The sequence below is a fragment of the Typopeltis vanoorti genome, chromosome 19 (genome assembly GCF_054136105.1).
Source record: "Typopeltis vanoorti isolate ZY-2024b chromosome 19, IOZ_Tvanoo_1.0, whole genome shotgun sequence".
Taxonomy (NCBI): Eukaryota; Metazoa; Arthropoda; class Arachnida; order Uropygi; family Thelyphonidae; genus Typopeltis; species Typopeltis vanoorti.
This window is the reverse complement of record NC_143567.1, coordinates 30,163,391-30,182,604: the sequence shown is the minus strand read 5'-3', so window position 1 is coordinate 30,182,604 and position 19,214 is coordinate 30,163,391. Positions and strand designations below refer to the sequence as shown.

The following is a 19,214-nucleotide window of genomic DNA, read 5'->3' as shown; positions in this document are numbered from 1 at the left end:
TAGAAGAAAAAGGGGAGACATGATTGAGATGTGTACGTCAAAAAAAAGTATTGTATAACAAATGGAATAAGAGAAATTAGCCAAATCACCAAACTAACAGTATACAAGACAGTGCATACCAGTTTTAAATTATGGGTCTGAGCATTGGGTTAGAAATAAAGCACTTGATCAAAGATTAGAGACTAGATATAAAAATTCTGAGAAAAATTAGGGGCTTGAACATTGTCATCAGTGGCAGAATCATATTAAAAATGAAGACGGGAAGGAACTCAAAGGAAAATATTAGAACATGTGTTTGATAACAAGATGGCAGGAAACAAAACAGATAGATAGCCCAAGTACTAGTTGGATTGATTTGGAAGTGCCTTATGTTAGATACAACAATATTGGAATGCTGACAAGTAACTTTTTTTTTGTGGTTCCCACCCATAAAGGTTTATTAGTAAACCTACCAACAGTACAAATGTACTGTTGGTGGACTAAGGATTTTTTCCCCCCATTTTTATCAATTTATTTATTTATTTTTATGTATTTTTGAAAACTCTGCTCTAGAGACCAAACGTGGAACTTTTTCAAACCACTTTAGGCCTGCAATAAGCAAGGTGGTGGTCTCTCATGGGATGATGAAATTTATCTCCCACCTAAAGACAATTACACCCATGCCTGCCACAGGATTAAAATCGGTTGGAGAGTGGGTACACTAACCACTCAGCCATCCAGACTGACAGTTTAGAGAAAAATTATTGATAGATTAATGAAAAGGTAAACATGAACTGTAATAGAGAGTATTTTAGGGGGGAGGGAAATTGTACTCACCTCACAATATAATTTCACTAATGAAATGAACTGGTAAAATTATAAACACAAAAATTAAAATTGGCACAATCTAATTGTATACTATAGTACATCTTATTCTTCAAACACTTTTATTCCTTAAGTAGGTGCACAGTTGTAATATAGTATTGTCTTAAGCTTATTTCCATAGTTCACAAGATGAATTAACTTAATATAATTCATCATTCTATGCAACAGTCTCTGTCACTGTGGAGAGTTCCCTCTTCCAAGTCATCCTATTTCCAGCTTTTCTCTTTAGTAGTTTATAACCTCTTATGATTAATCTAAGCGCCTCCTCTGAGTATGTATATTCAATCCTGTTCTTCTTTTCCCTGATATCTTCCCTTCTAATACATTTATAATCCATTGGTTATGTTTTCATGTGTCTGGGAATTTCAACTTTCTTTCTATGATTTGTCTTCTTCGATAATTTTTCTTTCTCTCAAATTTATTCCTAGTAATACTCTCCAACAGTACATTTCAAATACTTCATTTCGTTTTCAGTCTTCTGCTATTATAGTCCAAGTCTCACAACCATATATGGATATGCTCCAAACAGATGTTTTTATAAATCTTTTTCCATATGTCTCTGTCTTACTTGTAATAAATGATCTGTTTTCTGTAATACTTCTTTTGCCATAGCAATGCTTCTTCAGATTTTCAACCATCTTCTTGAATAGTTCCTAATATTTTAATTGTTCAATATTCTTATCTTTATTCACTATTTTGTCTTATCTTATTTTGTTCCTTTAAACTTGCCTCCATTATTTTAGTTTTTGCTGCAATTAAGTCCATAATCAAATAAAACTTCGTCACCCATAATAAATAATGCCTGTTTTAAATCCTATTGATTCTCAGCTAATACAGCTTTATCATCAGTAGAGCATATCATATGTATCTGCACTCTACCTACAGTTAGTCCATTCATTCCTTTTATTCATTTCATTGTGGTCTTTATATGCAAGTTGAAAATTAAGTGTGACAATGTACAACCTCCTCTTACACCTTTCTTGATTTCTGCAGTTGCTTTGTCTTGTATCCGTTTCATATCCTAGCTGGTATACAATTTCTTAATTAGTCTTCTGTCTCTCCAGTCTATTCAACTTTCCTTCATTATTTGAAAAAGCTTGTTCTACTGTACATTATCAAATGTCTTTTCTAAATCTATGAAGGAAAGTTGAATTTTTCCAGTTGGTAATTCATTAATTGCTCCTAATTTCTTCATCCAATATGTCTGGTCCAAGACTTTTCAACTTCATGTTTGGGTTCAATAATTTTCCTGTCCATATTTTCTCAGCTAAATGAGTCTTCAAGATATTCTTCCCATCTCTCTGCTGTTACCGGTAAGTAATTTTTCTATACTTTTTGTTTTGGGATTACTGATATGTGCAGCAATTATTCAATATGCCTCGTAAGATCCTGATCCTGTTTATAATTTATATTCAACTTCTTTACATGTTTTTTATTTTTTTATTTTGGTTTAACCAATAAGAATACAATTTGGTCGGCTAAATCCCAAATTGCCAGCCCATCCTCGTTCATTCAGTATCCAGGTAGATACCCAATAGGGTGCACCACAAGAAGGTGAGGATTGGACATTAGGTCAGAAGCCCTGGTCGGTTCTCCACATTCCTTTAAAGGCTATGTGGAGGTCTCCTCTCAGTTATACAGCTTTGACACAGGAAAGAACTTGACATTGTCAACATCCAGGAATGCATTAGCAGAGCTAATCTCAGGTGGTATGGTCACTTAAACAGAATGGGCGAAGAAAGATTAGCAAAACAAGTGTTCTTTGCCAGGTTGGCAGCAAAACAACCCAGAGGAAGACCAAGATATAGGTGGATTGATATGGTACAAAGTGCCTTAGACGATAGAAATGTAAGATCTGATAATGTTGGAGTCTTGACAAGTAACAGACTGATTTGGAGGAAAATTGTAGATAGGAAGTTAGTAATGATGTAATTTTTTTCATGTAGTACTATCATATCCTGTACACCCCTTGATGGTACATGGCAGGAATTTTATGATGATGATTCTTTACATGTTTCTTCTATCCATTTCTCCTTTCACTTTTTTTTGTAGTTTTCTATAATCTTGTTCCTTCATCTTCATTACTGTTCTTTGTCTACAGTTTTCTTTTTCCTTACTTTATTTTGTTCTTCTATAACTTAAGTATCTTATTTGTAATCTGAGGCTTCCACTTCAATTTTGTAAATCCTGACACTTTGTCTGCTGATCTTTTAATTATTTCCTTGATAACTGTCCAGTCTATTTCACTGTATAAATAATTACTTGATGATTTTACATAATTTTTTTTAATACTGTTCTTTAAAAAATACAATTATCTTGCAAAAACTGGATCATTTGACTGAGTGCATTGTTATTTATTTATTTTATTTGTAGTGTATGATGATATAATGGCTGTGAGACCCCTTTTATGGGGAAGTATGGCACCATCTCAGTTTCCCCCAAATTTTCTCCAGGCTTGGGACTGGCATAGCTGACGAATCAGGCCTATGGCTGGGACTTAAGTATTCCTGGAAGTAATCTCTGTCTGTTCACGGAGCCGGTTCTGCTTGCAGGAGGAAAAACCCCAAATAAACTGGGGAGAAAAACCCTGCCGTCCACGCCCAAGACCGGCTAACTTGGCAATGTCTGAAAAAGATCCTTGCATTGGCAATGAGAATCGAACCCAGGACACTCCTTTCTGAGGCATATGGTTACGAAGCGCATAGCCACTCTGCTAACTGCACAGACTAGTGCATTATGAATAGTGAGTTTGGCTCCACAGCAAGTGCTATCTGCTTTCTTGTTTTCACAATTTTTATTATTTGTCCTTCCTATTAAATTATTGTTTATGGATAATTTATATGAATTCAACCTTCATTATGAACAAGAAATGGAAGAAAACAGTTGTAGTGAGCTGTGTCGTGGTTGCATACATTTTAAACCACCATTAAAGGAAAGCATATTACTGAATAATTGTGTAATTTTATAGTGAGAATTAAAGAATGTATTATTTTTTTTTTATCATAACATTTTATTATAACTTTTATGTGTCTAGTAGATTTATGTTGTATTTCTGGAGCTCTGTCTGTAACCATATTAATTGTAGTCTTCCTTGGATTGTGATTCTGCATTCATCAACCGATTCACTAGTTTTGGGATGAATTGTCTGACTGATCATTCCACCTGTTGTCATTTGATATTATCCATTACTTTATGTGATATATAGTTAACATGGGAAAGTTATTTATAAAAGTATCTACACAAATGTAATGGGAAAACTTTGGTATGAATGTAGAAAAACAAAATGATGGTGACAATGTTCTGGAGGTTGTAGGATTTATTACTACTTGTGTGTAGGATTGATGTTAAAAAGCACGTCTGCATTATCACCAGTGGACGTTGCATATACCCATAAAATTTACTTAGATAGTTAGTGATATAAGCATTGTAAGAAAACCGACATTGTAAATCTCAGGTAGCCTGTATCTTAAAATTCCAGTTTTTTTCAATCTGATCTCACCCAACCCATAACACATCACTATTGTAGTTAGACTGAGGATTAGGCAATCCATGCTCACTGTTCTTGAGATTAATCAAGGGACTTCTTCAAGCTACTTTGAGACCTCGAGTAAGCAGGATGATGATCTTCAATTAATTAAAGATATCAAAAAATTATATTCTTGGTTTAATCCTTTATCCAAGTGCATGCAAAAAGGTTTGCGCCTGAACTATTTTCAGGACTGGGGCAACTCATATGAAGACACCTTTTTGTTACTCGGATACAAAAATATGACTTCTGCATTACTTCAACTTTAGTATCATCTCTGGGTCTGGCTCCCACTGATGAGACATCAATAAAGGTCAAAACTAGTCTGGTTAGTGACCCTTCCCACAATGCATAGCATTATACATATACATATCCACAAGGAGATGAGCTTTGTATTATGGGATACTAAGGCAAGTGATGTGAAGTCTGAAAATAGTTCAGGCACAAACCTGTTTGCATATACTTGGATAAAGGATTAAACTAAGAATATAATTTCTTGGTATCTTTAATTTATAGTATAAACAAGTGGAAAAACTTGCAACAACTATCTCTAATCCAGAGTATTTTAATAATAAGGGTGGTCTTCAGTAACTTCAAATGGTAGATGAATTCATCTGCTACTTAAAGTTCACAGTGACATCAGGTGAGAATTGACTTACTGTCAAGGTCTGTTGGTAGCAAGTTGAGTCACATACAGTGATTCTCCTAAGACAGCCATCCAAGTTGCATTGCTTTCCAGTTTTTCAAGCTATTAATTGGTAACGGTTCTTGTTGCTATACTACTGAGTTATAGAATAAAAGTAACTACTAGTTTGTGAGGGTCACGTTGTATAAATATTCTTTTTAAGTTGAAAAGTGGCATATTGAAATTGGATGTGAGCACGAACTTTTACAAAAATATATTTTTTAAGGATTTTCACTGGCTTTTTTTTACTTTTGAAGGGTCTATTCAGATTTGGCATGATATTTCATAAAATCGGGAGTTACATGCACACATTCTCAGTCAACTCTTTGATTACTTTTCTATGAAAATTATTTAAAGATTATGTGGGGAAATATCTCATTCCCCTTTCGATATTTCATTCTTACTAAAAAGAAATCAGTATTTGTTCATACTAAAGAAGAAAATTTCCATGACTCATACCTTTTTATTATTTTTTTTTATTAAATGTAAGTGTGGCAGACTGAGTTAAAATGACATTTTCACAATCAAAGGTAAAAGTGAATGTAGGTAAGGAGTGATAGAGTTGCCAAAAATATTTCTTCTCATGTTATACAGTATTGAACAGATGCAGTAAAATCTTAATGTGGACATTAGTGTCCAAATCCTCAAGGATTTGGATATTTGTTAATTTACAGTATCAGCTTTAAAAATTATATTTTTATTATTTTGAGCTCGTTGATATGTTTTTTTAAACATTTTTCTCTAATTTTCCAGTTTATGTAGTTTTGTCCGAAATATCTAAAATTAATGAAGCTTAAAAAGGCACTGGTAAGGTTGGGAAATCTTTGTGACCAAGAAGCAGATGGCTTGCTGAAAACAAAGCTGTCACACTTAATAATTTCAAGAAAGCCCAGTCTGGTATGATGTTCTGATTTTTGTATCTAGTTTGATGCTTTTACTTATGTCGAAAAAAAAAATTTCTTTAGATATAACTATGAAATACTGATTTGAAGCTTAAAAATATATATATATATAATTTCACTGCATATCCAGTCTAATTTTCAGACAACATAATTTGAAACATGCATAAGGCAGCAGAATATAGTGTTATAATATTTAGTTCTGATTACAAAAAAAAGGTGTACATTTTTGAGAATACTGACAAAACTTTTATGAAAAAAAAAAATTTTTTTTTTTCAAATACATTCTTACATGATATTTGGCACTCTTCTTCCATTTAAAAAAAAATCATATAGAACTTGTATAATTAACATTTACATTTGTAAATGTTAATTCTTGTTTCAGAATTAACTGGAATTAATTTGCAGATAAAAAAAAAATTTCTTATTTAAGCTGGTTAAAGTACTAAAACTTTTTCCCTCCCGAGAAAGTGATAAATGCATCTATCTTAAAATTTCTGCCCTATTGTATTTTTATCTAATTCATTTTACACAAGTTATGGACATTACAACCGTCTTATAAATACTTATATTAATTTCCCGACGTTTCGACCTTCGTATGAAGGTCATTATCTGGAGTATACACGTATATATATACAAACACAAGCTAAATTACATTTCACATAGTATGCTGAAGAGACAATGATTTGATGAATGGTTATTCTACAAGCCTGACCTCTAGTGAAAATAAAATAAAATTACAATAAATAAATAAAATATAATTAAAAAGTTAACTACATCAAAGCTATATTCTATTTCAGAAAACATCAGAGAAACATTCTTTCATATAGATAGTTTTGTTGCAGTGAAAATGATGTTATTAGATTTAGGATCCTGGATTACCTATGGTTCTATTTAAAATTAACTCTTAAAGAGAAAAGTTATGTAAGTAGAATATGTGCCTTCCATATGTTTGGGATTTTTAGACCATCATTATTGTTAAGATTAGGGCAACTGATAAGAATCTCACAGGCCTCCTTAAATTTACTTTCATACCATGTTTTGGCATGATGTAAACAACAGGTGCTTTTCCAGTCAATTCTATGTAAAGTGTTCAGGGAATGATCAGAAAGACCAGTTCGACTATAGTTATTATATTTAACGTGTTGTATATATGTTCCTTTTTTCTGATAGGAATTGTGCGTCCTGTTTCCCCTATACAGGGCAAATTACAGGTGCAATGAATACAGTATACCCCAGGGTGGGCCAGTGGAGGGAGTGGATCCTTGGATGTGTTGAGTAAGTTCTTCAAGCCAGTGATGATAACAGCCAACCAGAAGCAAGGGTCAACAGGAGCCACCAACAGCCTTCAGCGAACAGTCACTTAATCAACCAATCGAGCCACATCCTGAATAATGATGAGCTCGCAGTGCTCAGCAAAGGTTTAAACTTTGTCATGGCACCCAGAACAATTAACAAACTTGATTTTATTTACCATGTAGAAAGAAGGTTAAGATTTATTCCTACCACCATAGCAGATAAAGTATGTTTGGAAACCTCTAACATTTTAAATTTAAATGATATAAAATAATAACCAGCAACCTAACAAAATTGGAACTGACAGCAGTAAAATCACTAAAATCAAATCTGGACATTGTAATTAATAGAGCCGATAAAGGAAGTGCCACAGTTAATCTAAATCAAACTACTTATTTGATAAAAATGAATCTAATAGTCTCGGACAACAGCACATATCAACTAGTTAACTATGACCCTACCAATCGCATAAAAAAGAAAACGGAGATGCTACTTAAATCCATCACCACATGGCCCGAAGCTACCGTTAAAAAATTAATTGTGCACTATGCTCGTTCCCCGAGAATTTACGGTCTACCGAAGATACACAAGCGCATGTACTACATTTTGGCTATTTTGTGTGGCAAAACACTTTCTACCTACAAAAAGAAGACACAGCCATGGGCTCACCATTATACCCCCCCCCCCATTGCTAACTTTTACATGGAACATTTTGAGCAACGTGCTCTAGAATTCCTCTCCTTTAAAACCCAAAGTCTGGCTTAGATACATTGACAATGTTTTCGCTAACTGGCCCCATGGCCACCAGACACTAGACACTTTCCTCAGCCAGCTAAACAAACAACACAGATGCATACAATTCACAATTGAGATTGAAAAATAGAACACACTTCTGTTTCTAGATGCACTTGTCACGTCTTCCTTCTGACAGTCTTTCCTTCACTGTTTACCGGAAACCGACACATACTGGCCAATATATACACAAAAACTAGGGGTCATTAATACACTTAAAAAACAGGGCTTTGAAGATTTGCTCCAATGAACAAGCACTTAAAGATGAATTAAAAGTTATCAGCAATACCTTCCTAAAAAATGGTTACAGCCAAAATACTATCAACAAAATTCTGTACAAGACCACTTAAAAACAAAGATAAACAAGACTATAATAAAACTGTAACCATTCCATACATTAAAGGAATATCAGACAAAATGAACAGAATACTACAAAAATACAACCTTAAAGCCATCTTTAAATCTCCTGCAAAATTAAAGAACTTACTCAACATATCAAAGGATCCACTGTCCCACCCTGAGGTATACCGTATTCATTGCACCCGTAATTTTCCCTATATAGGGGAAACAGGATGCACAATTCCTGTTGTTTATATCACTCCAAAACATGGTATGAACGTAAATTTATGGAGGCCTGTGAGATTCTTATCAGTCGCCCTAATCTTAATAATGATGGTCTAAAAATCCCAAACATATGGAAGGCACATATTCTACCTACATAACTTTTCTCTCTAAGAGTTAATTTGAAATAGAATCATAGGTAATCCAGGATCATAAATCTAATATGACAATTGTCATGTTAAATTAGGACATCATTTTCACTGCAACAAAACTATCTATATGAAAGAATGTTGATCTGATGTTGTCTCAAATAGAATATACCTTTGATGTAGTTACATTTTTTATTTTATTTTATTTATTGTAATTTTATTTTATTTTCACTAGAGGTCAGGTCAGTAGAGTAACCGTTGATCAAATCATTGTCTCTTCAGCATACTATGTGAAATGTAATTTAACTTGTCTCTGTATATATATGTGTATACTCCAGATGATGACTTTAATACAAAGGTCCAAATGTCAGGAAATTAAAATAAGGATTTATAACACGGTTAAAGTATGTTTATCTAACAGATGTATCACACTTTTCCTATGATTTGTAACTTGTAACACATGCCATTAGTTTTCAGCAAAGCCACATTCCATTAACATCATGAAAACACACAAAAAAGTTTTGTTAAATTGCACCATGTCCCCTATTACCATCTCTTTATATGCCTATATTTTTTGAGATATTCACTTTTACAGTTATCATAGCCTAGCTACTTAACAAGTATGGATAGCCTGTATCTAGAAAGCAGTTTGTGGTGCCATCCCTTAGCTAGGATGACTTTTGTCTCATTTATTTACATAAACTTATGAACTTTTAAGCATTTTTTTGGGAAGAGATGTTTTAGAGCAAATCACTGGGTACGTGATCCTTTAAAAATGTGAATTCTTATATGCTGTGTGCTGTTATGAAGAATCACAGCATTAAAGAGAAAGAAGTGTGTGCACCTTCAATCTGTTCACTTAAGATGTGGCATAGTATGTGTTCTATACTTTGTATCCTAAAAACATTACAGCCATTTATATCATTCTTTCTGTACTTATAAACTGCTGTAAACATAACTGATATTTTCATGTAAAAATTGCATTATGTACTAAAAAAACATTACTATGATTGCATGAATCCTGTTTATGGCTATTTGTGTTTATGGTTTAGGTGTGTAACTAAATAAGAAATGATATTGTCTAATTATTTTCTTCTTGTTGAAGTATTAAATTATGTGAAAAACCTAATGGTAGCTTTTTTCCAAAAAAAAAAAAAAAAAATTTTTTTTCTCTTTTAGTTGGGGCAATTTTAATTGCCTTTTGTGAGATTACTACACTGTTACTGGCAGCCTGAAGTAGTTTGGAATTGTTTTGCATTCGGCTGCAATAGGATACCTAGATTCGTCATTAGTGCTCAAGGATCCAATGCCATTAATGTCTAATGCTCTTTTCACAATCCTTTACCATTTCTCTCTGTCCATTGTCAGATGACTCAGATCCTTTCCAGACTCTTTCCACACTATTCCTTTGCATCATCTATCTACTTTCATCTTTCCCATCCTCTTCTATTTATACATGTCCATATACATGATCAAAAGATTAATATCAGACATTAATCTTTTGATCTTTCTACTATTATCCATCCTTCAGCTATGTCCAAAGTGCTCAAGTTTCTATCTAATTATTTTTTGTATTAGGTTCTCTTTGCACTATGCTTATTTTATTTTTTTATACAGTTCATAGAATCTTTTTTATAACCTGTTCTTTCAAAAGTCAATATTTCACACAGTCTTTGACCATTACCTATGTTTCACAACCGTACAGAGCACTTGTAAATATGCATGTTTACAGTAGTTTTTTACAGTTTAAATTATGTCATGTTGCACCCTAGGTACGTGAAATTCCTAACCTCTTTCAGCTAATGTTCTTTGACCTTTATTTGCCTTTTCATCCTCTTCTCTCCAAATATCATTGTTTTTAGTTTTTTGATGTTCATTGTTAATTCATATCTCTTTCTTTCTTTCTTTACTTAACTAGAAATAGTTCTTTTTCGTCATCTGCTAATAGTAAATTATTGATTTTTATATCTCGAATTGAAATTCTCCTGATATTTTCCTTTGACATCCATTCTTTCCAAATGCATGATAAAGATACTTGGAGATATTGGGTCTCCTTATCTCATGCCTCTCATTGTCCTGACTCCATAATTTCTCACAGTAGCCTCTGCATTATCATTGGTATTCTGCCATTTTTATTTTTACATAGAGCTTTCTCCACAATTAATCTTAACATTAATATTTGGTGCATAATATTCCTGTTTCTACTGAATCCTGCTTGCTCATCTAGATTTTCTTCCATTGGTTTACTTGCTATTTCTGTTAATATTTCTTATTTTTTCTATTATAGGTACTTTTCTTGCATGATTTGTTAGATCAGTAGTTCTGTCTTTTTTACAGTCCAGAGTCTCTCTCTCTGTGCATGTGTGTGTGTGTGTGTGTGTGTTAGAATTGATCTTGTCCATTATCTTAAATTAATCTTAACATGAATATTTGGTGCACAGTGTTTCTGTCTACTGATCCTGCATGTTTTAGGCAATAGTTCTGTCTTTGCAGTCCATTTTGCTTGGACTGCAATGGCTATGAATGGCTATTAGAATTAATCGTGTTCATTATTATTTTGGTGCTTTCCTTTTTTCCCATGCAGTGTTACATAACCAGTGCAGTTCATTTATCACCTCACCATATTTCAATCTCTTTAGCAATCTCATCATTCCCAGGGTTTTTGTGGTTCTTCAAATGTCTTACAACCTTACCTCTCAAGACGTGCTTGGTAGTGATATTTCCAGCAATTTATCAACTAACCCCTTATATAATTCTAGCAGTATCTTGTCCATCTCTCCTACTTCTTATGCATAAGGGAAATAAGAATTTAATATTAACTTCTAGGTATTTCATTCACTGTAATTCATCATTCAGGGAGCATGCAAAAGACTGGTTGCAGCATTCAAACATTTTAATATCCATTTAAATGGATATTAAAACAATTGATATAATCACAAGAAAGAGCATGCTAGTAGCAGAGTTATGAAGTTAGCTTATGTTCTTATATATCCTCGTATGTTTTTGTGGTTATATCAGTTGCTTTATTATCATTTTTGTTCTGGGTGTTTATCATAACTTTCTGCCCCCCCCTCCTCGTGCCTCAGTCACATCAGTGAACAGGACAAAGCACTATTCAAGTTCCACTGAATTAAGTATACTTCTGTAATTCAGCTGTTAACATATACAAAAAATATATATAAATATATATGGCAATTACTTCCCAAAACTTTGACATGCAGTCTGATAGTTGTAAGTTTCAAGAAATAGACAATCAAATTTAAATCTACTGTAGTACAAATTCTTGGTCTGATTACAATAAATTCTAGTGTCAGTGGTATGATAATTAAGGCCAGAACCCTCTGATTCTAAAAGTGTTATGTAGTCTTGGTATTCTTGGATTCTGATCTTAGCTGAATCTACTCTCTGTCCTAAGTAGCAAAGTTTGCAGAATTTTTTAACTTATTTAAATTTACCATCGATGCAGGATATTTCGCATCTCATCTTCTTTATATCCTCTTTTACCTTGCGGTGTCGAGGGTTTATTAATCATCGGACCTCAAACCGTTCACAGGATAAGGTGGTCAGCCCTACGTGCCCCAATGTATCCTATGTCCTGTAGTGTTGAGTTCTCAAGGCCGGTTTGCTTGCTTTGCGGGGTGAAAACCTCCAGGATAAACTGGGGGAAAAAACCTTAGCTATGGCTGAGGAAGATCCTTCAGCTCCTCACGTCACCAACGGGAATCGAACCTAGGACACTCCTTCCCCAGTCATATGGTTGTGAAGCGCACAGCCACTAGGATAACTGCACAGACTGGATATTTCATGGAAGAATAAATTATACAAGTAAAGAAGAAACAGGATTGGCCTATTTCATTGTTCAGCACTATTCAAGTTCCAATTAAGTATACTTCTGTAAGTCAGCTGTGTCATATTTTTATACTAATAAAAAAATTATTTTTTTTTATTAGTATAATTTTTGCCTAAGTATCAAAGTTCTTGAGTACAAGAATGTAAAAAGCTAAACAAATAATAACTGACAATTCCAAAAGGTGCCACCTAAGCAGCTAAATTTAAGATAACTATAAAGGTCATTAAATTTCTTAACTTGTTAAAAATAAATAAAAATAAAATAAAATTATGCAATTAAATAAAATAAAGTTAGCACTTTTTAAATCAGCTTATCTCCCACGAAGGGGATAGATGTAGACCATTGGATCCTTTTAAGTTAGGAGAGTGAAGTAAAGTTTCACATGTTAAAACAAATATTGAATTTTTCATTTACAGGAAACCTTCCTTTACTGACATCCTGTCACCAAAGACAGGTATTATTAAGAGTCTTGTTCACAGAGTTTGCACAATTTGTTCCCTGGATTCTCTTCTGTTAGAAGAATTCAGTAAATAAGAATTATACTTGTGTCCCTAATGGGTATAATGAAACCACCATTCAAAAAATAATGAGTTATCTTTTTACCATTAGACTACAATCTGATAAAAGGCTTTCCCTATCCTACTTTAAAGAGATGTCTAAACAAATAGCATAAATACTTTGCAGATACAATCTATAACCATTTTCAGCATGGAGGTTATCTTTTTTTCCCCTATCCCCTACTAAGGATAAATTGCCACCTCTTCTATCCTTACTTAACCAAAATAACAAAGTTACTTTAGTTAAGTAAGTTCAGCTGACATCAGAGAACACCAGGACTACATAAAATTTTTAGAATTTGTGTTCTGGCCTTGCTTCTCATATCATAGACACTAGAATTCATTGGAATCAAACCAAGATGTGCACTACAGTAGATTTAAATTTGATTGCCTGTACCTTGAATCTTGCATAACCCTCCATCATCACCCAAATGTTAATCAAAGTTTTGGATATATATATAATTTTTTTAACCATGATTTACATAACTATACTTAGGTTTCCTGGAACTTTAATAGTCCTTTATTCTGTTCATTCAGCTGTGATTGAGACACAAGGAAGTATATTCATGCTTTGACTTATTCTTATGTTTCATAATTTGAAGGTTGTCACCAATCTTTTCCACTTTCCCTGAATGATGCTTATGTTACAGTGAGCACAACATATAGAAGTTGATATTAGATTCTAGTTTCCTTACATATTTTAATGTTTTATAACATATTACCATGTGTCTTGCACATGTTTCTATAATTCAGTAATCATAAGCATTCAGTAATCATATAATTCAGTAATTCAATAAGCATTCAGTAATCCACTTATGTTATTAGATGAGAGCATCTAATAACATAAGTGGATTACTGAATGCTTAACCCCCTTAACATACCAATTAAAAATCAGAAAGCGGTCATTTTTCTGCCAATTTTTTGGGCGAGGGTGATTTGCTGGATCAAATTCATCATTATTTGAAAAATAATGATGAATTTGTGCAAACGAAATAGCCGATACACGCCGTTGGCAACTTTTCTTTGCTGAAAGGAAATATGCACAAGATTGTCTAGCGTCTATATTCGGTTGTATTTATATGTGAAACCAAAATTCAAAATCAGTTTTGGTGCAATAAACAAAAGACGTGTCACAGACGTCTTTGTATGTTAAGGGGTTAACCTGCTCATGCTGCTAAAATGTGTCAAGTTCCAACATTTTGTTGATGTCATTGACAAAGAAAAGCAGTGAATTAAAGATTTTTAGTAGGCTTTGGTTATTGTCATTTTATAGATTAATTTTGAAGTAGGATATGATGATGTTTACATATAACTTAAATCGTTATCAGTTATTTTTAGAATCCTGTAGTCATAAAGTATCATCAGGAGCCTATACACATTAAAAGAAGCACTTTCAATAATTGCACCCACTAAGCATGTGCTGTATTACTGACATGTGTGTCAGATAATTCCATTTCATGATGTAAATATCTCTGCTAGAGCAGTCTATCCATAAATAAATCCATTAATAAATGATATTCACTCTGCCTCTTCATAGTGGTTGTATAGAGTGCTGGATTTACTTGGATATGTGAAATGACCAGTTGATTCTTGCTGTACCATAAGTACAACAAGAATCATGTGGTTCCTTTTCATTTTTTAAGTATAAATATTTTCTGTGGGGAAAAGGGATAAAAACCAACTCATGTTATACATAGGTTTAATCATTTTCCCATTGAAGCAAAAGAAAGTTTTGTGCATGAAATATATTCACATCTTAGGTACTTGTATATAGAGGCTAATGACTTCATATACTTTCCTTAGTATGTATCCCATATTGCAAAGCCCCCCCCCCTTTTGGACATGTATAATGCAATGCATAATGGATAGGTCACCACTCAGACCGGTTTCAACCTTCATTGAGGTCTCATCAGTGGGAGCCAGACCCGAAAGAGATACCAAGATTGACGTGATGAAGAAGTCATATGTATCTCATATACAAGTAGACAAAAGGTGCTTGACCTTATTAATAAAAATATCTCTGGATGAGAGAAAGATATAGAAAGTTTTTTACCTTGGGTTTAATGTGCATTAAAGATACCAAGAAATTTTATACTTGGTTTAATCCTTTTCCCATGGAAGCAAAACAAAGTTTTGCTCATGAAATATATTCATGTCTGAGGTACTTGTATATAGAGGCTAATGACTTCATATCTCTTGCCTTATTAATAAAAATCTAAGGTCAAGCACCTTTTGTCTACTTGTATGAGATATATGGGCTACTGCATCACTTCAACCTTTGTATCTCTCCCAGGTCTGGCTCCCACTGATGAGATCTCAATAAAGGTCAAAACCAGTCTTGGTGGTGACCCTTCCCATTATGCATTGCATTATACATGCCTGAAAGGGAATGTGCTTTGCATTATGGGATACATACTAAGGCAAGTGATATGAAGTCATTAGCCTCCATATACAAGTACCTCAGATGTGAATATATTTCACATGCAAAACTTTATTTTGCATCCTTGGGAAAAGGATTAAAACCAAGTATAAAATTTCAGGAGATAGTCAATGGAGCATATATATAATTTTTTAAAATTAATTAGTGCAATTGGAAGAACAGAATATTGTGCCCTTCGAATGGAAAAGACCTGGGTTTGATCCTCATCATGACGAGGCGAATCGTTATATATGGACTTTTTCACTTAAAGGTGAGTTAGCCGATCTCATATGGAGATAGCATGGTTTTTTCTCCTAGAAACTCAGGTTTTTCATCCCATGTACCAAATTGGCCTTTAGAACACATGCAATTTACAAAAAAAAATTACTGTTGTTGGTAATGACGGATGGTAGATGGCATTGGTGGTAATAATTTCATAGTAGGAGAATTAGGTAGTAGTGAGGAGGGTGAGATGAATTTAGCGAAGTAGAGTAGATTGCCCTCCTGTGATGAATCCTTTGACTCTCTGGAGGTGTCATATAATAATAATTTTATTTTATATCAGCAGCTAAATTGCTGATTGCTGATACTGGTGAAGTGGTGGTGTCATTATTTTGGGTATGTGCCATTTGTATGGATGAATTTATATTCATTATACTTGTAAAGTAACTTTAGGGTTTACAAATTAGGCCAAAAATTATACAGAATTTTATTTATACTCCAATATATTTCATTCAATTACATGGACTTTGTCAGGGAGATAGACCATTAACTGCATTCAAAAGATTAATCACAATTCAAGCACATGTCTCAGTTGCAGATGAAATACATGATATTACACTATTAGAGTTCAAATGAACAATTTTAAAAAGTTGTGTAGATTTAAAAAAAAATGAACAGTTAATAGTGATTACTTCTCAAAACTTGGATATTGATTCAGGTTCAGACGATTTTGCAGTTTCACATGTTTCTAGGAAAAGACTATCGAATTTGAACTTGCTGGAATGAAGTTTAGTGTGATTCCAAAGAACTGTGCCTAGTGTCAATAGCATACAAAGCAAAGCCTGTCACTGAGCAAGAACTATCACAGATGTCACCATATGAGCTGTATGTATAAGACTTGATAATGCCCATTTTTTGTGATCAATTGTGTGATCATTTGATCTGAATGACTGTATGATTTGTTAGATGAACTGAATGAAATTAAAAACAATCTGATATGTAATGGATACAACAAAACTACCATTCAAAAAATTACTGATAATTATCATGCTTTTACCAGACTACAGTCTGGTGTGAAAAGAATTTCAGTACCCTACCTTAAAGGAACCTCAGAACAAATAGTAAGGATTCTTTGAAAATTCAAAGTATACAATTCCTTAAAACCAGCTTGGAAACTGTCTTCCTTTCTACCATCCACACAGGATGCATTATCACTCTCTTTCTTATCAGGTGTCTATCAAGTATCCTGCTCAATGCCATTTTTGTTATTTTGAATAAACTGGCCATTCTTCATTGATTAGAATTGAAGAACATCAAGACTGTATTTAGATTTTTGGAATCTGAACAAGTCTGCCTTGCTTTGCATGCTATTGATACTAGACAGAGTTCTTTGGAACCAGACCAAACTTCTTCATTCTAGCAAGTTCAAATTTGATTGTCTTTTCCTAGAAACATGTTAAACTCTACAAAATTGTCTGAATCTGAACTGATCAGACTGCGTGCCAGTATCCAAGTTTTGGGAAGCGATCACTGTTAACTATTTATAATTTTTTTGTGATTCATCTTTTGAATGTAGTTAATGGCCTATCTCCCTGATGAAGTCCATGTAACATTGGATGAAATATAATGAAATTTTTAAATAAAATTCTATATAATTTTTTGCTTAATAATTTCTATATAATATCTATTAGCTGTAAAGTTATAATGTCGAAGGTATTATCTATTTTACTTATAACAGGCTTGTTAAATCATTTTGCTGCTGGGATGAAGAATACCATAAACAAAGTTACACAATAACCACAGTAACAAACTTTAATGAAAGTACAGATATTTTGTACTGAAAATAACATTACATCATCAATGTGTAGAAACAACAAGTAAATCAAAGAACAGGAGCATACAACAATCGGTTTACCAGTTAAAAATGGTTGCCATGAGCTAGAAATTAATATTAATAAATAATAAAACTTTTTGATGTTTACATAAAATGTGAATCTCTTGTTGTTTCCACACACTGATGTACTGTTATTTTCAGTATGAAATATCTGTACTTTCATTAAAGTTTATTACTGTGGTCATTGTTTAATTTTATTGTTTATAGTTATGTCACAGGTACCTTTTAAAGATTAAAAGGATATGTGATAATCCAACAATTAAGATTGCATTACAAGTTTTTGTTACAAATTTCTTCCAAAAATTGGGTGTCAGATGATAAATCTCATTTGCATTTCTTTCCTGACAATTTGCATGTGATATTAGCAGTGAAAAACATGAGATTGTCAGTATTTGATATGCTATAATAGAAATGGGAATTCTCCCATGATGGGTGACTGTTTTTACACAAATCTAACAGTTTTGTGTAATTGATTTGAAATAGTGATTTTATATTTATTTTATTTTTCTGTTTTTCTTTTATTGACAACAACATTAATATGAGCCTGGGATGTTTTAATAGTGAATACAGGTTTATTAATGTTCATCTTTCGAAGTATATAATAGGTGATATGCAAGCTTACAAATATTTTGAATAGAAATAAAAATCGGGAAATAAAAAAGGATGGCTGTGATTTTGACAATCATTTTCATAATTAGTAAACCTAATTTCATTAAAAAAAATTCTTACTTGTATCTTATCAAAAACACCAAAATGGTAAATGCTAGAGCCACTTTCTCTGAAGATGAAGAGGTTCTGCTGCAATTATTAAATTGCAGCAGAACCTCTAAAACTTAGGAATGCTATTAACATCTGAAATGTTTGACCTTATCATGCTGATATGGCAAAAGGAAGCAACTGCAGTGGATTGGAATACAGCCAGATTATCTCCATTAAAAAAAACATTAAATAAAATAAAGGGGAGCCCCCATGATTGCTAGTATCTATAGACGTATCTCTTCTCTTGGACATTTTGCTATAGGTTGCTATCTACACTGATCTGGAAAATAAGCCACAGTGACAGTTTCTGAGATGTTTATCTTGGAAACTGTCACTGTTGCAAAGAAAAGTCAACAACTGATAATATTTTCATGCTCCAACAATTGTTAGAAAAACATTGTAAATGTGATGAATTAAATCAATAATTTGTGAACTACACTCACTGGACCAAACATTAGATATCTACCTAATAGCATGTCGGTCCACCTCTAGTGCAAATAACAGACTGTACTCTCTGGGCATTGACTCTACCAGATGCTAGAGGGTAGCTGGAAGTAATTCCAGCCAAGCCTGTTGCAGCATTGTCCATAGCTGCACCCTATACGTTGGTCCCAGATACATAAATCCGATGTCTTGCTCTACAGCATCCCAGAGAGATTTGATTGGATTTAAATCTGGAGACCTTGGGGGGTCACTGGATGGTCCCAAACTCAGACGAGTGTTCTTCGAGCCATGCTTGGG

The 19,214-nt window shown here is 33.3% G+C and overlaps 1 protein-coding gene across 1 annotated transcript in view; it reads left to right on the top strand.

The window, feature by feature from the left end:
* Window positions 1-19,214, top strand: part of LOC150095959 (sentrin-specific protease 6-like) — a 452,901-nt gene that overhangs the window by 48,946 nt on the left and 384,741 nt on the right. Inside the window, exon 2 of the mRNA XM_090408975.1 lies at window positions 5,829-5,972. The gene's annotated coding sequence lies outside the window, so the exon portion shown is untranslated. The remainder of the gene's footprint in view (window positions 1-5,828; window positions 5,973-19,214) is intronic.